The 23,773-nt window shown below is 36.1% G+C and overlaps 44 non-coding genes across 44 annotated transcripts; all 44 read left to right on the top strand.

Moving 5' to 3' along the window:
• Positions 1–42: 42 nt before the first annotated feature.
• Positions 43–161, top strand: LOC135148770 (5S ribosomal RNA). The gene has a single exon (XR_010286847.1). It is a non-coding gene; the product is annotated as a 5S ribosomal RNA (ribosomal RNA).
• A 220-nt stretch (positions 162–381) lies between these two features.
• On the top strand, positions 382–500 carry LOC135148908 (5S ribosomal RNA). Its single transcript, XR_010286985.1, has one exon. It is a non-coding gene; the product is annotated as a 5S ribosomal RNA (ribosomal RNA).
• A 220-nt stretch (positions 501–720) lies between these two features.
• On the top strand, positions 721–839 carry LOC135148850 (5S ribosomal RNA). The gene has a single exon (XR_010286927.1). It is a non-coding gene; the product is annotated as a 5S ribosomal RNA (ribosomal RNA).
• Positions 840–1,059: 220 nt separating this feature from the next.
• Positions 1,060–1,178, top strand: LOC135148769 (5S ribosomal RNA). Its single transcript, XR_010286846.1, has one exon. It is a non-coding gene; the product is annotated as a 5S ribosomal RNA (ribosomal RNA).
• Positions 1,179–1,390: 212 nt separating this feature from the next.
• On the top strand, positions 1,391–1,509 carry LOC135148768 (5S ribosomal RNA). Its single transcript, XR_010286845.1, has one exon. It is a non-coding gene; the product is annotated as a 5S ribosomal RNA (ribosomal RNA).
• A 220-nt stretch (positions 1,510–1,729) lies between these two features.
• LOC135148766 (5S ribosomal RNA) lies at positions 1,730–1,848 on the top strand. Its single transcript, XR_010286843.1, has one exon. It is a non-coding gene; the product is annotated as a 5S ribosomal RNA (ribosomal RNA).
• A 220-nt stretch (positions 1,849–2,068) lies between these two features.
• On the top strand, positions 2,069–2,187 carry LOC135148972 (5S ribosomal RNA). The gene has a single exon (XR_010287048.1). It is a non-coding gene; the product is annotated as a 5S ribosomal RNA (ribosomal RNA).
• A 211-nt stretch (positions 2,188–2,398) lies between these two features.
• On the top strand, positions 2,399–2,517 carry LOC135148765 (5S ribosomal RNA). Its single transcript, XR_010286842.1, has one exon. It is a non-coding gene; the product is annotated as a 5S ribosomal RNA (ribosomal RNA).
• A 219-nt stretch (positions 2,518–2,736) lies between these two features.
• Positions 2,737–2,855, top strand: LOC135148890 (5S ribosomal RNA). Its single transcript, XR_010286967.1, has one exon. It is a non-coding gene; the product is annotated as a 5S ribosomal RNA (ribosomal RNA).
• Positions 2,856–3,074: 219 nt separating this feature from the next.
• LOC135148764 (5S ribosomal RNA) lies at positions 3,075–3,193 on the top strand. Its single transcript, XR_010286841.1, has one exon. It is a non-coding gene; the product is annotated as a 5S ribosomal RNA (ribosomal RNA).
• Positions 3,194–3,413: 220 nt separating this feature from the next.
• LOC135148897 (5S ribosomal RNA) lies at positions 3,414–3,532 on the top strand. The gene has a single exon (XR_010286974.1). It is a non-coding gene; the product is annotated as a 5S ribosomal RNA (ribosomal RNA).
• Positions 3,533–3,752: 220 nt separating this feature from the next.
• LOC135148763 (5S ribosomal RNA) lies at positions 3,753–3,871 on the top strand. The gene has a single exon (XR_010286840.1). It is a non-coding gene; the product is annotated as a 5S ribosomal RNA (ribosomal RNA).
• A 220-nt stretch (positions 3,872–4,091) lies between these two features.
• Positions 4,092–4,210, top strand: LOC135148762 (5S ribosomal RNA). The gene has a single exon (XR_010286839.1). It is a non-coding gene; the product is annotated as a 5S ribosomal RNA (ribosomal RNA).
• Positions 4,211–4,430: 220 nt separating this feature from the next.
• Positions 4,431–4,549, top strand: LOC135148761 (5S ribosomal RNA). The gene has a single exon (XR_010286838.1). It is a non-coding gene; the product is annotated as a 5S ribosomal RNA (ribosomal RNA).
• Positions 4,550–4,769: 220 nt separating this feature from the next.
• LOC135148905 (5S ribosomal RNA) lies at positions 4,770–4,888 on the top strand. Its single transcript, XR_010286982.1, has one exon. It is a non-coding gene; the product is annotated as a 5S ribosomal RNA (ribosomal RNA).
• A 220-nt stretch (positions 4,889–5,108) lies between these two features.
• On the top strand, positions 5,109–5,227 carry LOC135148915 (5S ribosomal RNA). The gene has a single exon (XR_010286992.1). It is a non-coding gene; the product is annotated as a 5S ribosomal RNA (ribosomal RNA).
• Positions 5,228–5,446: 219 nt separating this feature from the next.
• Positions 5,447–5,565, top strand: LOC135148760 (5S ribosomal RNA). Its single transcript, XR_010286837.1, has one exon. It is a non-coding gene; the product is annotated as a 5S ribosomal RNA (ribosomal RNA).
• Positions 5,566–5,777: 212 nt separating this feature from the next.
• LOC135148759 (5S ribosomal RNA) lies at positions 5,778–5,896 on the top strand. The gene has a single exon (XR_010286836.1). It is a non-coding gene; the product is annotated as a 5S ribosomal RNA (ribosomal RNA).
• Positions 5,897–6,107: 211 nt separating this feature from the next.
• On the top strand, positions 6,108–6,226 carry LOC135148758 (5S ribosomal RNA). The gene has a single exon (XR_010286835.1). It is a non-coding gene; the product is annotated as a 5S ribosomal RNA (ribosomal RNA).
• Positions 6,227–6,445: 219 nt separating this feature from the next.
• Positions 6,446–6,564, top strand: LOC135148929 (5S ribosomal RNA). Its single transcript, XR_010287006.1, has one exon. It is a non-coding gene; the product is annotated as a 5S ribosomal RNA (ribosomal RNA).
• A 219-nt stretch (positions 6,565–6,783) lies between these two features.
• On the top strand, positions 6,784–6,902 carry LOC135148757 (5S ribosomal RNA). Its single transcript, XR_010286834.1, has one exon. It is a non-coding gene; the product is annotated as a 5S ribosomal RNA (ribosomal RNA).
• A 220-nt stretch (positions 6,903–7,122) lies between these two features.
• Positions 7,123–7,241, top strand: LOC135148896 (5S ribosomal RNA). The gene has a single exon (XR_010286973.1). It is a non-coding gene; the product is annotated as a 5S ribosomal RNA (ribosomal RNA).
• A 219-nt stretch (positions 7,242–7,460) lies between these two features.
• On the top strand, positions 7,461–7,579 carry LOC135148755 (5S ribosomal RNA). Its single transcript, XR_010286832.1, has one exon. It is a non-coding gene; the product is annotated as a 5S ribosomal RNA (ribosomal RNA).
• A 220-nt stretch (positions 7,580–7,799) lies between these two features.
• On the top strand, positions 7,800–7,918 carry LOC135148754 (5S ribosomal RNA). Its single transcript, XR_010286831.1, has one exon. It is a non-coding gene; the product is annotated as a 5S ribosomal RNA (ribosomal RNA).
• A 220-nt stretch (positions 7,919–8,138) lies between these two features.
• On the top strand, positions 8,139–8,257 carry LOC135148753 (5S ribosomal RNA). The gene has a single exon (XR_010286830.1). It is a non-coding gene; the product is annotated as a 5S ribosomal RNA (ribosomal RNA).
• A 220-nt stretch (positions 8,258–8,477) lies between these two features.
• Positions 8,478–8,596, top strand: LOC135148904 (5S ribosomal RNA). The gene has a single exon (XR_010286981.1). It is a non-coding gene; the product is annotated as a 5S ribosomal RNA (ribosomal RNA).
• Positions 8,597–8,816: 220 nt separating this feature from the next.
• LOC135148914 (5S ribosomal RNA) lies at positions 8,817–8,935 on the top strand. The gene has a single exon (XR_010286991.1). It is a non-coding gene; the product is annotated as a 5S ribosomal RNA (ribosomal RNA).
• Positions 8,936–9,154: 219 nt separating this feature from the next.
• On the top strand, positions 9,155–9,273 carry LOC135148752 (5S ribosomal RNA). Its single transcript, XR_010286829.1, has one exon. It is a non-coding gene; the product is annotated as a 5S ribosomal RNA (ribosomal RNA).
• A 212-nt stretch (positions 9,274–9,485) lies between these two features.
• Positions 9,486–9,604, top strand: LOC135148932 (5S ribosomal RNA). Its single transcript, XR_010287009.1, has one exon. It is a non-coding gene; the product is annotated as a 5S ribosomal RNA (ribosomal RNA).
• Positions 9,605–9,824: 220 nt separating this feature from the next.
• LOC135148751 (5S ribosomal RNA) lies at positions 9,825–9,943 on the top strand. The gene has a single exon (XR_010286828.1). It is a non-coding gene; the product is annotated as a 5S ribosomal RNA (ribosomal RNA).
• Positions 9,944–19,081: 9,138 nt separating this feature from the next.
• Positions 19,082–19,200, top strand: LOC135148892 (5S ribosomal RNA). Its single transcript, XR_010286969.1, has one exon. It is a non-coding gene; the product is annotated as a 5S ribosomal RNA (ribosomal RNA).
• A 220-nt stretch (positions 19,201–19,420) lies between these two features.
• Positions 19,421–19,539, top strand: LOC135148750 (5S ribosomal RNA). Its single transcript, XR_010286827.1, has one exon. It is a non-coding gene; the product is annotated as a 5S ribosomal RNA (ribosomal RNA).
• Positions 19,540–19,759: 220 nt separating this feature from the next.
• On the top strand, positions 19,760–19,878 carry LOC135148749 (5S ribosomal RNA). Its single transcript, XR_010286826.1, has one exon. It is a non-coding gene; the product is annotated as a 5S ribosomal RNA (ribosomal RNA).
• Positions 19,879–20,098: 220 nt separating this feature from the next.
• LOC135148748 (5S ribosomal RNA) lies at positions 20,099–20,217 on the top strand. Its single transcript, XR_010286825.1, has one exon. It is a non-coding gene; the product is annotated as a 5S ribosomal RNA (ribosomal RNA).
• A 220-nt stretch (positions 20,218–20,437) lies between these two features.
• LOC135148747 (5S ribosomal RNA) lies at positions 20,438–20,556 on the top strand. Its single transcript, XR_010286824.1, has one exon. It is a non-coding gene; the product is annotated as a 5S ribosomal RNA (ribosomal RNA).
• A 220-nt stretch (positions 20,557–20,776) lies between these two features.
• On the top strand, positions 20,777–20,894 carry LOC135148970 (5S ribosomal RNA). Its single transcript, XR_010287046.1, has one exon. It is a non-coding gene; the product is annotated as a 5S ribosomal RNA (ribosomal RNA).
• A 220-nt stretch (positions 20,895–21,114) lies between these two features.
• Positions 21,115–21,233, top strand: LOC135148746 (5S ribosomal RNA). The gene has a single exon (XR_010286823.1). It is a non-coding gene; the product is annotated as a 5S ribosomal RNA (ribosomal RNA).
• A 211-nt stretch (positions 21,234–21,444) lies between these two features.
• On the top strand, positions 21,445–21,563 carry LOC135148744 (5S ribosomal RNA). Its single transcript, XR_010286821.1, has one exon. It is a non-coding gene; the product is annotated as a 5S ribosomal RNA (ribosomal RNA).
• Positions 21,564–21,781: 218 nt separating this feature from the next.
• On the top strand, positions 21,782–21,900 carry LOC135148743 (5S ribosomal RNA). The gene has a single exon (XR_010286820.1). It is a non-coding gene; the product is annotated as a 5S ribosomal RNA (ribosomal RNA).
• A 219-nt stretch (positions 21,901–22,119) lies between these two features.
• On the top strand, positions 22,120–22,238 carry LOC135148742 (5S ribosomal RNA). The gene has a single exon (XR_010286819.1). It is a non-coding gene; the product is annotated as a 5S ribosomal RNA (ribosomal RNA).
• A 218-nt stretch (positions 22,239–22,456) lies between these two features.
• LOC135148741 (5S ribosomal RNA) lies at positions 22,457–22,575 on the top strand. The gene has a single exon (XR_010286818.1). It is a non-coding gene; the product is annotated as a 5S ribosomal RNA (ribosomal RNA).
• Positions 22,576–22,793: 218 nt separating this feature from the next.
• LOC135148740 (5S ribosomal RNA) lies at positions 22,794–22,912 on the top strand. The gene has a single exon (XR_010286817.1). It is a non-coding gene; the product is annotated as a 5S ribosomal RNA (ribosomal RNA).
• Positions 22,913–23,132: 220 nt separating this feature from the next.
• On the top strand, positions 23,133–23,251 carry LOC135148739 (5S ribosomal RNA). The gene has a single exon (XR_010286816.1). It is a non-coding gene; the product is annotated as a 5S ribosomal RNA (ribosomal RNA).
• Positions 23,252–23,471: 220 nt separating this feature from the next.
• Positions 23,472–23,590, top strand: LOC135148738 (5S ribosomal RNA). Its single transcript, XR_010286815.1, has one exon. It is a non-coding gene; the product is annotated as a 5S ribosomal RNA (ribosomal RNA).
• The last annotated feature ends 183 nt before the right edge of the window (positions 23,591–23,773 follow it).

Raw genomic sequence — 23,773 nt, 5'->3', positions numbered from 1 at the left:
ATTCTGAAGTCTGTATATACAATTTATTTGCGCTTCTCTGACGGGTGCGATCATACCAGCACTAATGCACCGGATCCCATCAGAACTCCGAAGTTAAGCGTGCTTGGGCGAGAGTAGTACTAGGATGGGTGACCCCCTGGGAAGTCCTCGTGTTGCACCCCTTTTTCGATTTTTTTTCCCATCCGTTTTTTTTTAAACCAACTTTTCTTCGATTATGGTATAATACAACATTCTTTTCCGAACTTTCCTTTAAAATGTCTTCATCATCATTTTTTAATTTTTTAATTTTTATTTCTTTATTTTCCCTATTATTTTTATATTTATTAAACAAAATAACACATTCTGAAGTCTGTATATACAATTTATTTGCGCTTCTCTGACGGGTGCGATCATACCAGCACTAATGCACCGGATTCCATCAGAACTCCGAAGTTAAGCGTGCTTGGGCGAGAGTAGTACTAGGATGGGTGACCCCCTCGGAAGTCCTCGTGTTGCACCCCTTTTTCGATTTTTTTCCCATCCGTTTTTTTTTAAACCAACTTTTCTTCGATTATGGTATAATACAACATTCTTTTCCGAACTTTCCTTTAAAATGTCTTCATCATCATTTTTTAATTTTTTAATTTTTTATTTCTTTATTTTCCCTATTATTTTTATATTTATTAAACAAAATAACACATTCTGAAGTCTGTATATACAATTTATTTGCGCTTCTCTGACGGGTGCGATCATACCAGCACTAATGCGCCGGATCCCATCAGAACTCCGAAGTTAAGCGTGCTTGGGCGAGAGTAGTACTAGGATGGGTGACCCCCTGGGAAGTCCTCGTGTTGCACCCCTTTTTCGATTTTTTTCCCATCCGTTTTTTTTTAAACCAACTTTTCTTCGATTATGGTATAATACAACATTCTTTTCCGAACTTTCCTTTAAAATGTCTTCATCATCATTTTTTAATTTTTTAATTTTTTATTTCTTTATTTTCCCTATTATTTTTATATTTATTAAACAAAATAACACATTCTGAAGTCTGTATATACAATTTATTTGCGCTTCTCTGACGGGTGCGATCATACCAGCACTAATGCACCGGATCCCATCAGAACTCCGAAGTTAAGCGTGCTTGGGCGAGAGTAGTACTAGGATGGGTGACCCCCTGGGAAGTCCTCGTGTTGCACCCCTTTTTCGATTTTTTTCCCATCCGTTTTTTTTTAAACCAACTTTTCTTCGATTATGGTATAATACAACATTCTTTTCCGAACTTTCCTTTAAAATGTCTTCATCATCATTTTTTAATTTTTTATTTCTTTATTTTCCCTATTATTTTTATATTTATTAAACAAAATAACACATTCTGAAGTCTGTATATACAATTTATTTGCGCTTCTCTGACGGGTGCGATCATACCAGCACTAATGCACCGGATCCCATCAGAACTCCGAAGTTAAGCGTGCTTGGGCGAGAGTAGTACTAGGATGGGTGACCCCCTGGGAAGTCCTCGTGTTGCACCCCTTTTTCGATTTTTTTCCCATCCGTTTTTTTTTAAACCAACTTTTCTTCGATTATGGTATAATACAACATTCTTTTCCGAACTTTCCTTTAAAATGTCTTCATCATCAATTTTTAATTTTTTAATTTTTTATTTCTTTATTTTCCCTATTATTTTTATATTTATTAAACAAAATAACACATTCTGAAGTCTGTATATACAATTTATTTGCGCTTCTCTGACGGGTGCGATCATACCAGCACTAATGCACCGGATCCCATCAGAACTCCGAAGTTAAGCGTGCTTGGGCGAGAGTAGTACTAGGATGGGTGACCCCCTGGGAAGTCCTCGTGTTGCACCCCTTTTTCGATTTTTTTCCCATCCGTTTTTTTTTAAACCAACTTTTCTTCGATTATGGTATAATACAACATTCTTTTCCGAACTTTCCTTTAAAATGTCTTCATCATCATTTTTTAATTTTTTAATTTTTAATTTCTTTATTTTCCCTATTATTTTTATATTTATTAAACAAAATAACACATTCTGAAGTCTGTATATACAATTTATTTGCGCTTCTCTGACGGCTGCGATCATACCAGCACTAATGCACCGGATCCCATCATGACTCCGAAGTTAAGCGTGCTTGGGCGAGAGTAGTACTAGGATGGGTGACCCCCTGGGAAGTCCTCGTGTTGCACCCCTTTTTCGATTTTTTTCCCATCCGTTTTTTTTAAACCAACTTTTCTTCGATTATGGTATAATACAACATTCTTTTCCGAACTTTCCTTAAAAATGTCTTCATCATCATTTTTTAATTTTTTATTTCTTTATTTTCCCTATTATTTTTATATTTATTAAACAAAATAACACATTCTGAAGTCTGTATATACAATTTATTTGCGCTTCTCTGACGGGTGCGATCATACCAGCACTAATGCACCGGATCCCATCAGAACTCCGAAGTTAAGCGTGCTTGGGCGAGAGTAGTACTAGGATGGGTGACCCCCTGGGAAGTCCTCGTGTTGCACCCCTTTTTCGATTTTTTTCCCATCCGTTTTTTTTAAACCAACTTTTCTTCGATTATGGTATAATACAACATTCTTTTCCGAACTTTCCTTTAAAATGTCTTCATCATCATTTTTTAATTTTTTAATTTTTTATTTCTTTATTTTCCCTATTATTTTTATATTTATTAAACAAAATAACACATTCTGAAGTCTGTATATACAATTTATTTGCGCTTCTCTGACGGGTGTGATCATACCAGCACTAATGCACCGGATCCCATCAGAACTCCGAAGTTAAGCGTGCTTGGGCGAGAGTAGTACTAGGATGGGTGACCCCCTGGGAAGTCCTCGTGGTGCACCCCTTTTTCGATTTTTTTCCCATCCGTTTTTTTTAAACCAACTTTTCTTCGATTATGGTATAATACAACATTCTTTTCCGAACTTTCCTTTAAAATGTCTTCATCATCATTTTTTAATTTTTTAATTTTTTATTTCTTTATTTTCCCTATTATTTTTATATTTATTAAACAAAATAACACATTCTGAAGTCTGTATATACAATTTATTTGCGCTTCTCTGACGGGTGCGATCATACCAGCACTAATGCACCGGATCCCATCAGAACTCCGAAGTTAAGCGTGCTTGGGCGAGAGTAGTACTAGGATGGGTGACCCCCTGGGAAGTCCTCGTGTTGCACCCCTTTTTCGATTTTTTTCCCATCCGTTTTTTTTTAAACCAACTTTTCTTCGATTATGGTATAATACAACATTCTTTTCCGAACTTTCCTTTAAAATGTCTTCATCATCATTTTTTAATTTTTTAATTTTTTATTTCTTTATTTTCCCTATTATTTTTATATTTATTAAACAAAATAACACATTCTGAAGTCTGTATATACAATTTATTTGCGCTTCTCTGACGGGTGCGATCATACCAGCACTAATGCACCGGATCCCATCAGAACTCCGAAGTTATGCGTGCTTGGGCGAGAGTAGTACTAGGATGGGTGACCCCCTGGGAAGTCCTCGTGTTGCACCCCTTTTTCGATTTTTTTCCCATCCGTTTTTTTTTAAACCAACTTTTCTTCGATTATGGTATAATACAACATTCTTTTCCGAACTTTCCTTTAAAATGTCTTCATCATCATTTTTTAATTTTTTAATTTTTTATTTCTTTATTTTCCCTATTATTTTTATATTTATTAAACAAAATAACACATTCTGAAGTCTGTATATACAATTTATTTGCGCTTCTCTGACGGGTGCGATCATACCAGCACTAATGCACCGGATCCCATCAGAACTCCGAAGTTAAGCGTGCTTGGGCGAGAGTAGTACTAGGATGGGTGACCCCCTGGGAAGTCCTCGTGTTGCACCCCTTTTTCGATTTTTTTCCCATCCGTTTTTTTTTAAACCAACTTTTCTTCGATTATGGTATAATACAACATTCTTTTCCGAACTTTCCTTTAAAATGTCTTCATCATCATTTTTTAATTTTTTAATTTTTTATTTCTTTATTTTCCCTATTATTTTTATATTTATTAAACAAAATAACACATTCTGAAGTCTGTATATACAATTTATTTGCGCTTCTCTGACGGGTGCGATCATACCAGCACTAATGCACCGGATCCCATCAGAACTCCGAAGTTAAGCGTGCTTGGGCGAGAGTAGTACTAGGATGGGTGACCCCCTGGGAAGTCCTCGTGTTGCACCCCTTTTTCGATTTTTTTCCCATCCGTTTTTTTTTAAACCAACTTTTTTTCGATTATGGTATAATACAACATTCTTTTCCGAACTTTCCTTTAAAATGTCTTCATCATCATTTTTTAATTTTTTAATTTTTTATTTCTTTATTTTCCCTATTATTTTTATATTTATTAAACAAAATAACACATTCTGAAGTCTGTATATACAATTTATTTGCGCTTCTCTGACGGGTGCGATCATACCAGCACTAATGCACCGGATCCCATCAGAACTCCGAAGTTAAGCGTGCTTGGGCGAGAGTAGTACTAGGATGGGTGACCCCCTGGGAAGTCCTCGTGTTGCACCCCTTTTTCGATTTTTTTCCCATCCGTTTTTTTTTAAACCAACTTTTCTTCGATTATGGTATAATACAACATTCTTTTCCGAACTTTCCTTTAAAATGTCTTCATCATCATTTTTTAATTTTTTAATTTTTTATTTCTTTATTTTCCCTATTATTTTTATATTTATTAAACAAAATAACACATTCTGAAGTCTGTATATACAATTTATTTGCGCTTCTCTGACGGGTGCGATCATACCAGCACTAATGCACCGGATCCCATCAGAACTCCGAAGTTAAGCGTGCTTGGGCGAGAGTAGTACTAGGATGGGTGACCCCCTGGTAAGTCCTCGTGTTGCACCCCTTTTTCGATTTTTTTCCCATCCGTTTTTTTTTAAACCAACTTTTCTTCGATTATGGTATAATACAACATTCTTTTCCGAACTTTCCTTTAAAATGTCTTCATCATCATTTTTTAATTTTTTAATTTTTTATTTCTTTATTTTCCCTATTATTTTTATATTTATTAAACAAAATAACACATTCTGAAGTCTGTATATACAATTTATTTGCGCTTCTCTGACGAGTGCGATCATACCAGCACTAATGCACCGGATCCCATCAGAACTCCGAAGTTAAGCTTGCTTGGGCGAGAGTAGTACTAGGATGGGTGACCCCCTGGGAAGTCCTCGTGTTGCACCCCTTTTTCGATTTTTTTCCCATCCGTTTTTTTTAAACCAACTTTTCTTCGATTATGGTATAATAAAACATTCTTTTCCGAACTTTCCTTTAAAATGTCTTCATCATCATTTTTTAATTTTTTAATTTTTTATTTCTTTATTTTCCCTATTATTTTTATATTTATTAAACAAAATAACACATTCTGAAGTCTGTATATACAATTTATTTGCGCTTCTCTAACGGGTGCGATCATACCAGCACTAATGCACCGGATCCCATCAGAACTCCGAAGTTAAGCGTGCTTGGGCGAGAGTAGTACTAGGATGGGTGACCCCCTGGGAAGTCCTCGTGTTGCACCCCTTTTTCGATTTTTTTCCCATCCGTTTTTTTTTAAACCAACTTTTCTTCGATTATGGTATAATACAACATTCTTTTCCGAACTTTCCTTTAAAATGTCTTCATCATCATTTTTTAATTTTTTATTTCTTTATTTTCCCTATTATTTTTATATTTATTAAACAAAATAACACATTCTGAAGTCTGTATATACAATTTATTTGCGCTTCTCTGACGGGTGCGATCATACCAGCACTAATGCACCGGATCCCATCAGAACTCCGAAGTTAAGCGTGCTTGGGCGAGAGTAGTACTAGGATGGGTGACCCCCTGGGAAGTCCTCGTGTTGCACCCCTTTTTCGATTTTTTTCCCATCCGTTTTTTTTTAAACCAACTTTTCTTCGATTATGGTATAATACAACATTCTTTTCCGAACTTTCCTTAAAATGTCTTCATCATCATTTTTTAATTTTTTATTTCTTTATTTTCCCTATTATTTTTATATTTATTAAACAAAATAACACATTCTGAAGTCTGTATATACAATTTATTTGCGCTTCTCTGACGGGTGCGATCATACCAGCACTAATGCACCGGATCCCATCAGAACTCCGAAGTTAAGCGTGCTTGGGCGAGAGTAGTACTAGGATGGGTGACCCCCTGGGAAGTCCTCGTGTTGCACCCCTTTTTCGATTTTTTTCCCATCCGTTTTTTTTTAAACCAACTTTTCTTCGATTATGGTATAATACAACATTCTTTTCCGAACTTTCCTTTAAAATGTCTTCATCATCATTTTTAATTTTTTAATTTTTTATTTCTTTATTTTCCCTATTATTTTTATATTTATTAAACAAAATAACACATTCTGAAGTCTGTATATACAATTTATTTGCGCTTCTCTGACGGGTGTGATCATACCAGCACTAATGCACCGGATCCCATCAGAACTCCGAAGTTAAGCGTGCTTGGGCGAGAGTAGTAGTAGGATGGGTGACCCCCTGGGAAGTCCTCGTGGTGCACCCCTTTTTCGATTTTTTTCCCATCCGTTTTTTTTAAACCAACTTTTCTTCGATTATGGTATAATACAACATTCTTTTCCGAACTTTCCTTTAAAATGTCTTCATCATCATTTTTTAATTTTTTAATTTTTTATTTCTTTATTTTCCCTATTATTTTTATATTTATTAAACAAAATAACACATTCTGAAGTCTGTATATACAATTTATTTGCGCTTCTCTGACGGGTGCGATCATACCAGCACTAATGCACCGGATCCCATCAGAACTCCGAAGTTAAGCGTGCTTGGGCGAGAGTAGTACTAGGATGGGTGACCCCCTGGGAAGTCCTCGTGTTGCACCCCTTTTTCGATTTTTTTCCCATCCGTTTTTTTTTAAACCAACTTTTCTTCGATTATGGTATAATACAACATTCTTTTCCGAACTTTCCTTTAAAATGTCTTCATCATCATTTTTTAATTTTTTAATTTTTTATTTCTTTATTTTCCCTATTATTTTTATATTTATTAAACAAAATAACACATTCTGAAGTCTGTATATACAATTTATTTGCGCTTCTCTGACGGGTGCGATCATACCAGCACTAATGCACCGGATCCCATCAGAACTCCGAAGTTATGCGTGCTTGGGCGAGAGTAGTACTAGGATGGGTGACCCCCTGGGAAGTCCTCGTGTTGCACCCCTTTTTCGATTTTTTTCCCATCCGTTTTTTTTAAACCAACTTTTCTTCGATTATGGTATAATACAACATTCTTTTCCGAACTTTCCTTTAAAATGTCTTCATCATCATTTTTTAATTTTTTAATTTTTTATTTCTTTATTTTCCCTATTATTTTTATATTTATTAAACAAAATAACACATTCTGAAGTCTGTATATACAATTTATTTGCGCTTCTCTGACGGGTGCGATCATACCAGCACTAATGCACCGGATCCCATCAGAACTCCGAAGTTAAGCGTGCTTGGGCGAGAGTAGTACTAGGATGGGTGACCCCCTGGGAAGTCCTCGTGTTGCACCCCTTTTTCGATTTTTTTCCCATCCGTTTTTTTTTAAACCAACTTTTCTTCGATTATGGTATAATACAACATTCTTTTCCGAACTTTCCTTTAAAATGTCTTCATCATCATTTTTTAATTTTTTAATTTTTTATTTCTTTATTTTCCCTATTATTTTTATATTTATTAAACAAAATAACACATTCTGAAGTCTGTATATACAATTTATTTGCGCTTCTCTGACGGGTGCGATCATACCAGCACTAATGCACCGGATCCCATCAGAACTCCGAAGTTAAGCGTGCTTGGGCGAGAGTAGTACTAGGATGGGTGACCCCCTGGGAAGTCCTCGTGTTGCACCCCTTTTTCGATTTTTTTCCCATCCGTTTTTTTTTAAACCAACTTTTTTTCGATTATGGTATAATACAACATTCTTTTCCGAACTTTCCTTTAAAATGTCTTCATCATCATTTTTTAATTTTTTAATTTTTTATTTCTTTATTTTCCCTATTATTTTTATATTTATTAAACAAAATAACACATTCTGAAGTCTGTATATACAATTTATTTGCGCTTCTCTGACGGGTGCGATCATACCAGCACTAATGCACCGGATCCCATCAGAACTCCGAAGTTAAGCGTGCTTGGGCGAGAGTAGTACTAGGATGGGTGACCCCCTGGGAAGTCCTCGTGTTGCACCCCTTTTTCGATTTTTTTCCCATCCGTTTTTTTTTAAACCAACTTTTCTTCGATTATGGTATAATACAACATTCTTTTCCGAACTTTCCTTTAAAATGTCTTCATCATCATTTTTTAATTTTTTAATTTTTTATTTCTTTATTTTCCCTATTATTTTTATATTTATTAAACAAAATAACACATTCTGAAGTCTGTATATACAATTTATTTGCGCTTCTCTGACGGGTGCGATCATACCAGCACTAATGCACCGGATCCCATCAGAACTCCGAAGTTAAGCGTGCTTGGGCGAGAGTAGTACTAGGATGGGTGACCCCCTGGTAAGTCCTCGTGTTGCACCCCTTTTTCGATTTTTTTCCCATCCGTTTTTTTTTAAACCAACTTTTCTTCGATTATGGTATAATACAACATTCTTTTCCGAACTTTCCTTTAAAATGTCTTCATCATCATTTTTTAATTTTTTAATTTTTTATTTCTTTATTTTCCCTATTATTTTTATATTTATTAAACAAAATAACACATTCTGAAGTCTGTATATACAATTTATTTGTGCTTCTCTGACGAGTGCGATCATACCAGCACTAATGCACCGGATCCCATCAGAACTCCGAAGTTAAGCTTGCTTGGGCGAGAGTAGTACTAGGATGGGTGACCCCCTGGGAAGTCCTCGTGTTGCACCCCTTTTTCGATTTTTTTCCCATCCGTTTTTTTTAAACCAACTTTTCTTCGATTATGGTATAATAAAACATTCTTTTCCGAACTTTCCTTTAAAATGTCTTCATCATCATTTTTTAATTTTTTAATTTTTTATTTCTTTATTTTCCCTATTATTTTTATATTTATTAAACAAAATAACACATTCTGAAGTCTGTATATACAATTTATTTGCGCTTCTCTAACGGGTGCGATCATACCAGCACTAATGCACCGGATCCCATCAGAACTCCGAAGTTAAGCGTGCTTGGGCGAGAGTAGTACTAGGATGGGTGACCCCCTGGGAAGTCCTCGTGTTGCACCCCTTTTTCGATTTTTTTCCCATCCGTTTTTTTTTAAACCAACTTTTCTTCGATTATGGTATAATACAACATTCTTTTCCGAACTTTCCTTTAAAATGTCTTCATCATCATTTTTTAATTTTTTATTTCTTTATTTTCCCTATTATTTTTATATTTATTAAACAAAATAACACATTCTGAAGTCTGTATATACAATTTATTTGCGCTTTTCTGACGGGTGCGATCATACCAGCACTAATGCACCGGATCCAATCAGAACTTCGAAGTTAAGCGTGCTTGGGCGAGAGTAGTACTAGGATGGGTGACCCCCTGGGAAGTCCTCGTGTTGCACCCCTTTTTCGATTTTTTTCCCATCCGTTTTTTTTAAAACCAACTTTTCTTCGATTATGGTATAATACAACATTCTTTTCCGAACTTTCCTTTAAAATGTCTTCATCATCATTTTTTAATTTTTTAATTTTTTATTTCTTTATTTTCCCTATTATTTTTATATTTATTAAACAAAATAACACATTCTGAAGTCTGTATATACAATTTATTTGCGCTTCTCTGACGGGTGCGATCATACCAGCACTAATGCACCGGATCCCATCAGAACTCCGAAGTTAAGCGTGCTTGGGCGAGAGTAGTACTAGGATGGGTGACCCCCTGGGAAGTCCTCGTGTTGCACCCCTTTTTCGATTTTTTTCCCATCCGTTTTTTTTTAAACCAACTTTTCTTCGATTATGGTATAATACAACATTCTTTTCCGAACTTTCCTTTAAAATGTCTTCATCATCATTTTTTAATTTTTTAATTTTTTATTTCTTTATTTTCCCTATTATTTTTATATTTGTTAGGCCGAATAAACTCACTATATATGTGATAATATAGTGAACACAATCCACAAGAAACACAAATATAAGAGAATATTTCAATAAACTCTTATTCACAAACTTCAGTAGTTTACAAATAATCTCTTAGTGATTTATATTCTATCACTAAGAGCTGCTAGGTTACACGAATGATACTCAATTGATAACTCATCTAGAGTAAACCCTAAGCTGTGTTTATATACACAGTTACATGATATCTACTGATTGATTTACAATTATCTGCTTCCTAAAATAATCTAATCAGTAGCTATCCTTCTGCTGTCCTGATCTGCACAATCTCTCTTGATCTTTATCTTCCTTACTTAGTCAGATATGCTCCTGAAAATCAGCCGCCTGCAAACTCTGATCATCGCTTAAACTCTGATCCAGCTGGCAGTCGTTAAACTCTGATTTCCAGCTAAACTCTGATATTTGCTTCTGCACACTAAACAAGTTAGATACCTGTGACATCATCAAATATGTAACAATCTCCCCCAACTTGTACATTAGACAGAATGAACAAGTTATATATTTACTGATGATGTCAAAAACAATCAAGGACAAATGCATGAAGTAACTGATCTGCATAAATAAATTAATACTCACAGATTAGGCAGAACTAATTACAACTTACAGATCACAGCAGAACTAATTATTCAATCAGTCTATACCCATAGCTCTCCTTAACAAACTTGGTAATCAGATCTTCTTCAATTTGTTTCAGAGTTTGTATCATTTGAGCTTTGACAGTCTTCAATTCTTCATCTTCATCTCCTGTCTGGTATATGGCTGATCTCAAAGCATTAGCTTTGCTTCTCTTCATTGCTTCTCCCAACTGAATGACTCTAGGCCTGTCTGCTTCATTATTATAACCCAAGATTCTGGTGTTTGCAATAGTCTCCATGACAGAGCTATTCTTTTCCATGCTGATTTCAGTACCATCATCTTGAGATATTTGTGGAATGTATTCCTCATCAGACTTTATTCCATAGAATCTTCTCTTTTCACTAATTGTTTTCTTCATCAGATCTGACCACCTCTGAGTTGCTTCATTCTTGATCTCCAACAAATAGTGAAAATGCTCCAGTTCTCTTAGAGATTTCAGCAATAAATCAGCTTCTGATATCCTGTACACTCTGCCAGATCCTAGAAATATAGCAATCTTTTCTTTATCTTCTGGCCCATCATGAGTGTCCATCAGAATCTGTACTGACTCAACTTTGTCAAGATCCTTCTGTGTAACAGCTTCTCCTACTTTTTCAGTCAGAGGATAAGGATCCCTGAAAGTAGTTGCTGAGCCTGTTTGAATCTTTTCTTTTCTGTGACCAAGACCAGTTGTGTCATAAGCCTCTTTCCCTCTGGTACCATGTGTTCTTACTCTGGTAAGCATTGAGCTTTCCTTGTATAAATTTGTACCAAGACTCCCATATAAACTCTTTTTCTTCTTCTGATCTTGAGTCTTCTCAGAATTTAACTTTAACCAAGAGGCTTTAGTGTCTTCAACTTTCTCTTCTTCAACTGAAACTTTAACTTGAGCATTGTCAGAGGTTAAAGCTATATCAGATATTGGCTTGCTTTCATCTCTTCTTCTTCTGATTAATCCAGCTTCTCTTTCTATAACTTGATCAGATACATCAGTAATTATATTTGCATTTCTGCTCAGCTCTAACATCCTCTTAGAAGGATTCTCTGATGCTATCTTGATCATTGACTTCTTTATCACAGGAGGAGCTGAGGGAACTCCATCAACAGGTTTCTTTCCTTTATCTGCTATATCAGATTCAGATTGAGTCTGAGATCTAGTTCTTGGTCTGTTGATATCAGTGTAGTTTACTTCACTGATTACTATTCCCTTTTGTTTTGGAATTTTCTGTTTCTGAGAGGAATCAGTAATCTGTCTTTGCTCATCAGATTTTGTTTTGCTGATCTTCTTCTTCTCAGCAGCCAATCTTTCTTCTTCCAGTCTGATGGCCTCAATATCCACTCCTGGATTTTCTTTTTCAAAGATTTTCATTGCCATGGCTTCATCAATTGCTTGCAAGGAAGGAGATTTATAAAAGAGAGTAGTTTCTTTGCCTCTGAACTTCAGAGTTTGACAAAATTTCTGAGACTCAGGGTCTCCAGCTTCAATCAGCTTTTCAGCTTCAGCAACCAAGTTTTCTTTCTTCTTTTCAGCTTCAGAGTTCACAAGATCAATTTCTTTGGATAATGCATCTGAATCTCTGACTGCTTTGGTTATGTTCTGAGCTTGAGTTACAACAGTCAGTTCCATTGATCTGTGTTTTTGTGATTCTCTGGGTGGTGGTCTCTCAGAGCTTGCTGCTTCTCTACTGTTCTTCTTTGTTTCCTTACTTTGCAGCAGCTTCAACTTTTGCTGATTGTTTATTTCCCCTTTTTCTGCCTCATCATCATCTGGCTTTTTCCTTTTTAATTGCTGATCAGGTTTGCATTTGTCTTTGAATGTTTTCTCCCCCTTTTTGACATCAGCAGAGGTGAGAACCTGGACCAGCTGTGCCACAGAAGCACTCAAATCTGCCAGAGTATAATTCATTGAAGCCTGAGTAGCTTCAATAGAAGTAAGCCTATCTTCCACAGAAGGTGATGTGGTTCTGCACATCCTATGATTATATGACAAGTGGCAAATTTTCCTTCTAGCAGGCTCAGAAAATGGAATTGGAGAGCTTGGAACTGCAGGTGCTTTAAAGGGAGTGGATTCCCTAACTGGTGACAGAATCTTGACTGGGGAATCTACCCTTTCTGGTGAAGTTTCTCTGACTGGCTCAGAGATTATAGGAGTTGATGTGACTTCTGTTCCTTCATCATTATCAATGTCTGCAAGAAAAATACTCAGAGTATGTGACTCTAGAGCTTCAGTAGCAGCATCTGAGTTTGCAGCTTCAGTAATCTCCTGAGCAGGAGCGGCAACAATAACTTCAGGTTGAAGCAGAGAATCCTGAATCATTTGCAAGACCAACTCTATCTGTGCATCTTCTGATTGATTGGGGATATCAGGAACTGTTTCTGACACAAGAATATCAGCTGCTACTTTCTCTTCAACAGACTTTGTCCTTTCAGATTGATCATTGTGATCAGAGGTTGACTCTGACATTTGTTGGTCAGCTGCAGCAATATCAAGTGGCACTGCAGAGATAGGTTCTATCAACAGTGGCTCTGCAGATTGATCAGAGAAAGGAATCAAAGGTTGTTTAGGATCTTCTGATTGTGGTGGTTCCACAGTCAGATCAGTAATAGAGGTTGCCTTTATTTTCTTTCTCAGTTTCTTTGCTGGTGGTGGAGGAGGAATGTCTTCTTCTGATTCAGAATCTGAAATCTTCTGAAGGAATCTTCTTTTCCTGGGAGGAGGAGATGGCTGTTTGGATGGGGATCTAGAAGACCTCAGTACCCTTTTTGGTGAAGATATTACAACTGGTCCTTGTTGAGAAGTACCAGAGGTTGGTTTGGGATCAGCAGTTGGTATTGGGTTATGAACTGGAGATGGAGGCTGTGGGATATTATCATCAGAGAATAGTGCTCCATACTTGTCTGGTAGAGCTAACTTCAGCTTATCCTGTACAGTCACAGGAATAGCAAATATGGGTGCAGCATTCTTTTTACTATCCTTTTTAATCAGATCAGTAAAAGCTCTTTTGGTGATTTTAAAAGGGAGTTCATTGCCATCTTCAGGAAGGGGCACATCAGGAAAGCAGTAAGAAAATATAAGCTGACAAAATCTTGAGTAGTAGACAATATTCATATTTTCTTTTCTCCTATCACCAATAAATCTCAAGATAGAAGTGGCAATATCAAATTTGAGATTGTGAATTAGAAAATACCCAATTTGCTGGCTGAAGATGGGAATGGCATCAAAGTTGCTACATTTGTTGCCGAAAGCCCTGGTGATGCAATCATAAAAGAAGCTCCACTCCTTGCAAAGATGTGGACGCTTAAGTTCCCCCATTTTGTCTGTGCTTGCTGTGTACCCAAGAAAAATCATCATGTCCCTCAGAGTTTGAGTAGGGACTGATGAATCAAACTTTTTCTCTTCAGGAAGATGAAGAGCCTTCCTGATAGTTGTAGGTGAGATAGCATATTCTTGACCTTCATAATTGCAGGTCAGAGATGGACAACCATTTTCACCTCCATCATCGTAGTTTGCTGATCTCCAGAGAGTGAGAACTTGAGAAGGAGAGATTAACTCTGGCTCAGTCAGAGCATACATCAGCTCACTGTGCGCCAGGAAATCTTGAATAAGATGAAACTCCTTGGGTGCTTCATCGTTATTCAGAATGGCTGAGTAGTTATTGGTGACAAATTTTGCTCCATTGAACTCGAAGGCAGTAGTCGACATGATTTCTGAAAAGAAAATGAGAGTTTGAAGTTATGCACGTATGGTGTTTGACAAAATGTTTGAGAGAAAATGAGAAGAGGGTTTTAGAGAGAGAGAGTAAAATACGTGTGTGAAAAGTGAAGAGAGAAAATTCAAAATCGATATATATACGATTGTATATACGAAACTTTGATTTTCCCGTTAGTGGGGCACGTGGCAAAAGCTGAACGGTAAAAAAACTTGGTAGTGGAGAAGTAATAATTAGTGGCGTGTGAATCTGAACAAACATGCACCATTTACCAATAAAACACAATTATTTACCGTGTTTTTCTCCACTCAGGAATTCAAATGGTTTTTCTACCGTTTGATAATAAAAACTAATATTATCTGACCAAAATATTTATTTTAACTCGGACTTCGATCAGAGACTGACCATTGACCAGAGTTTAAATAAATGACTTATAAATTGACAAATCAGAGAGTGATCATAGAATCTTGTAATGATGAGAGATAGATATTCAAGATCTAAACGACACTTGCTCCTCAGAGTTTGCAAATATTTGTTGAACTCTAGTCAAAAATTACTCGAAGCCAAAAAAAAATTGTTAATCACAGAAGTGGAGTGAGGTGTGTGTTAACATGAATATTCTAATGTTACAGAGATTGTCAAATTTCTTAATTAATATTAGAAAGAATCAGATAATAAGAAAATGTTTTAAGCATCTCATAAGCCGAGTTTCTCACAAATGAATCAGAGTATACTTATTTCTTCTCTTTGGAATCACAAATGTCTTTTTGAAAGGAAACTCCTCATGGTAAGTGAGTTATAACCTTCATTAGACTTTTTGTTTTCTCAGAGTATTTCTCCAGTAATCAGAGAATGTGAAAAGTCACCAAAAAAAATTGTTTCAATTTTTGATGCATTTGCTTAATACCAGCAGTGCACTTGGTTCTTTCCTTTCACAAATTTTCTAAGATCTCAAAGGAGTACCTGAGATTATTTCTTTTGTTTTTCTTTTCTTTTGATTTTCTTTACTGAGAAGAAATTTCTTGAAGACCCATAACTGAGTTGACTTAACTCTTAGCTTAGAAGAGGAATAAATCAGATTCTTTTCTGAGTACATGTCTAATATTTAAGAAGTAAGACAATCTAGGTGACAAAATTAACTCATGTGTTATGTGTTAAAGATTTCCACAGCTGTAATATCACAAAATTCAGACTTTAGAGAGGCTTATGACTAAATTCAGTTAAGTGCAACATATTCTTCACAGGAATCTCTTTCATCATGAAAAATTCAAGTCATCAGAGTTTGTCGGGTCAGTGTTTAAATATCAGAGTTTATCAAATCAGAGTATAATCATCAGAGTCTGAATGGAGAATAACAGATGCAGTTGCAGATAAGATTTATAACAACAAATACTGACAGATAAAGTGTTTGTGCAATGTGTCAGAGTTTAGAGAGGACCAGAGATCATCCCTAATTCGTTTACAAGCCTTGTAAATGTTGCTTCAGCCAATGGTTTGGTGAATATATCTGCCAACTGCTGATCTGTTGGAACAAAGTGTAGCTCCACTGTTCCTTCCATCACATGTTCTCTGATAAAATGATACCTTATGCTGATATGCTTGGTCATAGAATGCTGTACTGGATTTCCTGTCATGGCAATAGCACTTTGGTTATCACAATAAATAGGAATTTGAGTCAGAGTTAACCCATAGTCCAGTAGCTGATTTTTCATCCATAAAATCTGAGCACAGCAGCTTCCTGCAGCAATATACTCTGCTTCTGCAGTGGATGTGGAAATAGATTTTTGTTTCTTACTGAACCAAGAAACTAATCTTCCTCCTAGAAATTGACAGCTCCCACTTGTACTTTTTCTGTCTATTTTGCATCCTGCAAAATCTGCATCAGAGTAACCAATCAGTGTAAAGTCTGATTCTCTGGGATACCAGAGTCCCATCTCAACTGTTCCTTTGAGATACTTGAAAATCCTTTTGACTGCTACAAGATGTGGTTCTCTTGGATCTGCTTGAAATCTTGCACAAAGACAGGTTGCAAACATGATATCAGGTCTACTAGCAGTCAGATATAGAAGTGAGCCTATCATACCTCTATAGTTAGTAATTTCTACTGGTGATCCAGTATCTTTATCTAACTTAGTGGCAGTTGCCATTGGAGTGGTGGCAGCTGAGCTATCCTGCATGCCAAATTTCTTTAGCAAGTTCCTGGTATATTTAGACTGATTAATGAAAATACCCTCATCAGTCTGTTTGACTTGAAGTCCCAAAAAGTAGCTCATCTCTCCCATCATGCTCATCTGATATCTAGACTGCATAAGCTTTGAGAATCTCTCACAGAGTTTAGGATTAGTAGACCCAAAAATAATATCATCTACATAGACTTGAACTAATAGCAGGTCATTACCATGGTTGAGATAAAAAAGAGTTTTATCAATTGTACCTCTGTTGAAACCACTGTCCAAAAGAAATTGAGCCAGAGTTTCATACCATGCTCTAGGTGCTTGCTTTAGTCCATACAGTGCTTTATCCAATCTGTAGACATGATCTGGAAATTTTGTGTCCACAAATCCTGGAGGTTGTTCAACATACACTTCTTCCTCCAGCTCCCCATTGAGAAAAGCACTTTTTACATCCATCTGAAACACTTTGAACTTCTTGTGTGCTGCATAAGCCAAGAAAATTCTGATTGCTTCCAATCTGGCAACTGGAGCAAAGGTCTCATCATAGTCAATTCCTTCTTGTTGAGAGTATCCCTTAGCTACCAGTCTGGCTTTATTTCTTGTAATTACACCATCACTGTCTGTTTTGTTCCTGAAAACCCACTTAGTACCAACAATTGATCTGTTCTTTGGTCTTGGTACAAGTGTCCAGACTTTATTTCTCTCAAATTCATTTAACTCCTCCTGCATTGCTGTTACCCAGTCTGCATCCTTTAAGGCTTCTTCCACTTTCTTTGGTTCTGTTTGAGATAAAAATGAATGAAATAAACACTCATTTGCTGTTGCAGTTCTGGTTTGTACTCCAGCATCTGGATCCCCAATAATCAGATCTGGTGTATGAGACTTTGTCCATTTTCTTTCATGTGGCAGTTGATTTCTGGAACTAGATCCTCCCCCATGATCCATGCCAGAATTATTCTGAGTTTCTGATGCCTCTCCCCCATTATCCATGCTATCTCCATGAGCATTCTGAGTTTCTGATGCTCCCCCTGAAGATGTGTTCTCCTGATTCTCTGATGTAGAGTGATCAGAGTTTGAGGAGTCAGAATCAGAGTTTGTGTTTTCTGCCGAGTCTGCAACATTTTCATTCAGATTTTCATTTTGAAAGTGCTCCCCCTCAACATTTGCTTGGGGTTGGTGATTAGAAGTGACATGCTCTGATATTGTCTCAGAGTCAGAGTTTATGGAATCAGAGAATGCATCTTCATCTTCAAATCTCAGTTGCTCATGATCTTCAAAATCTTCCATTCCAGTCATTTTCTTATCATCAAAGGATACATGAATGGATTCCATGATTACCCTTGTTCAGTGATTCACCTGATTTTGAATCAAAGTGTTCATACTCTTGAGTAAGTATGGTCCTTCTGTTCTTTTTGATGGCTTTGGTTCCTTGACATCTGACTTCCAAAGCATCCCATATCTCCTTTGCAGTTTTGCATCCAATTACTCTATTTGACATAGCATTGTCCAGAGCACTATGCAACAGATGCTTCACCTTTGCATCTTTACTGATAGATGAGATGTCCTCTGGAGTATAGTCCTTCTTCTCTTTAGGAATCATCTTCTGGGGTTCATCTCCCACTGCAACAGAGAGCTTCGTTGGCATGTGTGGACCATCATAAATTCTATCCAGATATTCTGGATCTGTAGATTCCAGAAACATGATCATTCTTACTTTCCAGACAGAATATTCAGATGCTCTGAGGACCGGAACCCTAAGAGACTCATATCTACTGTTTTGTGATTTCTCAGACATGATTGTGTGTGATTAAGATCTCACTGTAGGTATATCAACAGAGCTCGCTCTGATACCACTTGTTAGGCCGAATAAACTCACTATATATGTGATAATATAGTGAACACAATCCACAAGAAACACAAATATAAGAGAATATTTCAATAAACTCTTATTCACAAACTTCAGTAGTTTACAAATAATCTCTTAGTGATTTATATTCTATCACTAAGAGCTGCTAGGTTACACGAATGATACTCAATTGATAACTCATCTAGAGTAAACCCTAAGCTGTGTTTATATACACAGTTACATGATATCTACTGATTGATTTACAATTATCTGCTTCCTAAAATAATCTAATCAGTAGCTATCCTTCTGCTGTCCTGATCTGCACAATCTCTCTTGATCTTTATCTTCCTTACTTAGTCAGATATGCTCCTGAAAATCAGCCGCCTGCAAACTCTGATCATCGCTTAAACTCTGATCCAGCTGGCAGTCGTTAAACTCTGATTTCCAGCTAAACTCTGATATTTGCTTCTGCACACTAAACAAGTTAGATACCTGTGACATCATCAAATATGTAACAATATTTATTAAACAAAATAACACATTCTGAAGTCTGTATATACAATTTATTTGCGCTTCTCTGACGGGTGCGATCATACCAGCACTAATGCACCGGTTCCCATCAGAACTCCGAAGTTAAGCGTGCTTGGGCGAGAGTAGTACTAGGATGGGTGACCCCCTGGGAAGTCCTCGTGTTGCACCCCTTTTTCGATTTTTATCCCATCCGTTTTTTTTTAAACCAACTTTTCTTCGATTATGGTATAATACAACATTCTTTTCCGAACTTTCCTTTAAAATGTCTTCATCATCATTTTTTAATTTTTTAATTTTTTATTTCTTTATTTTCCCTATTATTTTTATATTTATTAAACAAAATAACACATTCTGAAGTCTGTATATACAATTTATTTGCGCTTCACTGACGGGTGCGATCATACCAGCACTAATGCACCGGATCCCATCAGAACTCCGAAGTTAAGCGTGCTTGGGCGAGAGTAGTACTAGGATGGGTGACCCCCTGGGAAGTCCTCGTGTTGCACCCCTTTTTCGATTTTTTTCCCATCCGTTTTTTTTTAAACCAACTTTTCTTCGATTATGGTATAATACAACATTCTTTTCCGAACTTTCCTTTAAAATGTCTTCATCATCATTTTTTAATTTTTTAATTTTTTATTTCTTTATTTTCCCTATTATTTTTATATTTATTAAACAAAATAACACATTCTGAAGTCTGTATATACAATTTATTTGCGCTTCTCTGACGGGTGCGATCATACCAGCACTAATGCACCGGATCCCATCAGAACTCCGAAGTTAAGCGTGCTTGGGCGAGAGTAGTACTAGGATGGGTGACCCCCTGGGAAGTCCTCGTGTTGCACCCCTTTTTCGATTTTTTTCCCATCCGTTTTTTTTTAAACCAACTTTTCTTCGATTATGGTATAATACAACATTCTTTTCCGAACTTTCCTTTAAAATGTCTTCATCATCATTTTTTAATTTTTTAATTTTTTATTTCTTTATTTTCCCTATTATTTTTATATTTATTAAACAAAATAACACATTCTGAAGTCTGTATATACAATTTATTTGCGCTTCTCTGACGGGTGCGATCATACCAGCACTAATGCACCGGATCCCATCAGAACTCCGAAGTTAAGCGTGCTTGGGCGAGAGTAGTACTAGGATGGGTGACCCCCTGGGAAGTCCTCGTGTTGCACCCCTTTTTCGATTTTTTTCCCATCCGTTTTTTTTTAAACCAACTTTTCTTCGATTATGGTATAATACAACATTCTTTTCCGAACTTTCCTTTAAAATGTCTTCATCATCATTTTTTAATTTTTTAATTTTTTATTTCTTTATTTTCCCTATTATTTTTATATTTATTAAACAAAATAACACATTCTGAAGTCTGTATATACAATTTATTTGCGCTTTTCTGACGGGTGCGATCATACCAGCACTAATGCACCGGATCCCATCAGAACTCCGAAGTTAAGCGTGCTTGGGCGAGAGTAGTACTAGGATGGGTGACCCCCTGGGAAGTCCTCGTGTTGCACCCCTTTTTCGATTTTTTTCCCATCCGTTTTTTTTTAAACCAACTTTTCTTCGATTATGGTATAATACAACATTCTTTTCCGAACTTTCCTTTAAAATGTCTTCATCATCATTTTTTAATTTTTTAATTTTTTATTTCTTTAATTTCCCTATTATTTTTATATTTATTAAACAAAATAACACATTCTGAAGTCTGTATATACAATTTATTTGCGCTTCTCTGACGGGTGCGATCATACCAGCACTAATGCACCGGATCCCATCAGAACTCCGAAGTTAAGCGTGCTTGGGGAGAGTAGTACTAGGATGGGTGACCCCCTGGGAAGTCCTCGTGTTGCACCCCTTTTTCGATTTTTTTCCCATCCGTTTTTTTTTAAACCAACTTTTCTTCGATTATGGTATAATACAACATTCTTTTCCGAACTTTCCTTTAAAATGTCTTCATCATCATTTTTTAATTTTTTAATTTTTTATTTCTTTATTTTCCCTATTATTTTTATATTTATTAAACAAAATAACACATTCTGAAGTCTGTATATACAATTTATTTGCGCTTCTCTGACGGGTGCGATCATACCAGCACTAATGCACCGGATCCCATCAGAACTCCGAAGTTAAGCGTGCTTGGGCGAGAGTAGTACTAGGATGGGTGACCCCCTGGGAAGTCCTCGTGTTGCACCCCTTTTTCGATTTTTTTCCCATCCGTTTTTTTTAAACCAACTTTTCTTCGATTATGGTATAATACAACATTCTTTTCCGAACTTTCCTTTAAAATGTCTTCATCATCATTTTTTAATTTTTTATTTCTTTATTTTCCCTATTATTTTTATATTTATTAAACAAAATAACACATTCTGAAGTCTGTATATACAATTTATTTGCGCTTCTCTGACGGGTGCGATCATACCAGCACTAATGCACCGGATCCCATCAGAACTCCGAAGTTAAGCGTGCTTGGGCGAGAGTAGTACTAGGATGGGTGACCCCCTGGGAAGTCCTCGTGTTGCACCCCTTTTTCGATTTTTTTCCCATCCGTTTTTTTTAAACCAACTTTTCTTCGATTATGGTATAATACAACATTCTTTTCCGAACTTTCCTTTAAAATGTCTTCATCATCATTTTTAATTTTTTAATTTTTTATTTCTTTATTTTCCCTATTATTTTTATATTTATTAAACAAAATAACACATTCTGAAGTCTGTATATACAATTTATTTGCGCTTCTCTGACGGGTGCGATCATACCAGCACTAATGCACCGGATCCCATCAGAACTCCGAAGTTAAGCGTGCTTGGGCGAGAGTAGTACTAGGATGGGTGACCCCCTGGGAAGTCCTCGTGTTGCACCCCTTTTTCGATTTTTTTCCCATCCGTTTTTTTTTAAACCAACTTTTCTTCGATTATGGTATAATACAACATTCTTTTCCGAACTTTCCTTTAAAATGTCTTCATCATCATTTTTTAATTTTTTAATTTTTATTTCTTTATTTTCCCTATTATTTTTATATTTATTAAACAAAATAACACATTCTGAAGTCTGTATATACAATTTATTTGCGCTTCTCTGACGGGTGCGATCATACCAGCACTAATGCACCGGATCCCATCAGAACTCCGAAGTTAAGCGTGCTTGGGCGAGAGTAGTACTAGGATGGGTGACCCCCTGGGAAGTCCTCGTGTTGCACCCCTTTTTCGATTTTTTTCCCATCCGTTTTTTTTAAACCAACTTTTCTTCGATTATGGTATAATACAACATTCTTTTCCGAACTTTCCTTTAAAATGTCTTCATCATCATTTTTAATTTTTTAATTTTTTATTTCTTTATTTTCCCTATTATTTTTATATTTATTAAACAAAATAACACATTCTGAAGTCTGTATATACAATTTATTTGCGCTTCTCTGACGGGTGCGATCATACCAGCACTAATGCACCGGATCCCATCAGAACTCCGAAGTTAAGCGTGCTTGGGCGAGAGTAGTACTAGGATGGGTGACCCCCTGGGAAGTCCTCGTGTTGCACCCCTTTTTCGATTTTTTTCCCATCCGTTTTTTTTAAACCAACTTTTCTTCGATTATGGTATAATACAACATTCTTTTCCGAACTTTCCTTTAAAATGTCTTCATCATCATTTTTTAATTTTTTAATTTTTATTTCTTTATTTTCCCTATTATTTTTATATTTATTAAACAAAATAACACATTCTGAAGTCTGTATATACAATTTATTTGCGCTTCTCTGACGGGTGCGATCATACCAGCACTAATGCACCGGATCCCATCAGAACTCCGAAGTTAAGCGTGCTTGGGCGAGAGTAGTACTAGGATGGGTGACCCCCTGGGAAGTCCTCGTGTTGCACCCCTTTTTCGATTTTTTTCCCATCCGTTTTTTTTTAAACCAACTTTTCTTCGATTATGGTATAATACAACATTCTTTTCCGAACTTTCCTTTAAAATGTCTTCATCATCATTTTTTAATTTTTTAATTTTTTATTTCTTTATTTTCCCTATTATTTTTATATTTATTAAACAAAATAACACATTCTGAAGTCTGTATATACAATTTATTTGCGCTTCTCTGACGGGTGCGATCATACCAGCACTAATGCACCGGATCCCATCAGAACTCCGAAGTTAAGCGTGCTTGGGCGAGAGTAGTACTAGGATGGGTGACCCCCTGGGAAGTCCTCGTGTTGCACCCCTTTTTCGATTTTTTTCCCATCCGTTTTTTTTTAAACCAACTTTTCTTCGATTATGGTATAATACAACATTCTTTTCCGAACTTTCCTTTAAAATGTCTTCATCATCATTTTTTAATTTTTTAATTTTTTATTTCTTTATTTTCCCTATTATTTTTATATTTATTAAACAAAATAACACATTCTGAAGTCTGTATATACAATTTATTTGCGCTTCTCTGACGGGTGCGATCATACCAGCACTAATGCACCGGATCCCATCAGAACTCCGAAGTTAAGCGTGCTTGGGCGAGAGTAGTACTAGGATGGGTGACCCCCTGGGAAGTCCTCGTGTTGCACCCCTTTTTCGATTTTTTTCCCATCCGTTTTTTTTTAAACCAACTTTTCTTCGATTATGGTATAATACAACATTCTTTTCCGAACTTTCCTTTAAAATGTCTTCATCATCATTTTTTAATTTTTTAATTTTTTATTTCTTTATTTTCCCTATTATTTTTATATTTATTAAACAAAATAACACATTCT

This window comes from Daucus carota, chromosome 8 (genome assembly GCF_001625215.2).
Source record: "Daucus carota subsp. sativus chromosome 8, DH1 v3.0, whole genome shotgun sequence".
In the NCBI taxonomy this organism is placed as follows: domain Eukaryota; kingdom Viridiplantae; phylum Streptophyta; class Magnoliopsida; order Apiales; family Apiaceae; genus Daucus; species Daucus carota.
Note: the sequence above shows the minus strand (reverse complement) of the source record. Positions and strands in the feature narration are given on the sequence as shown.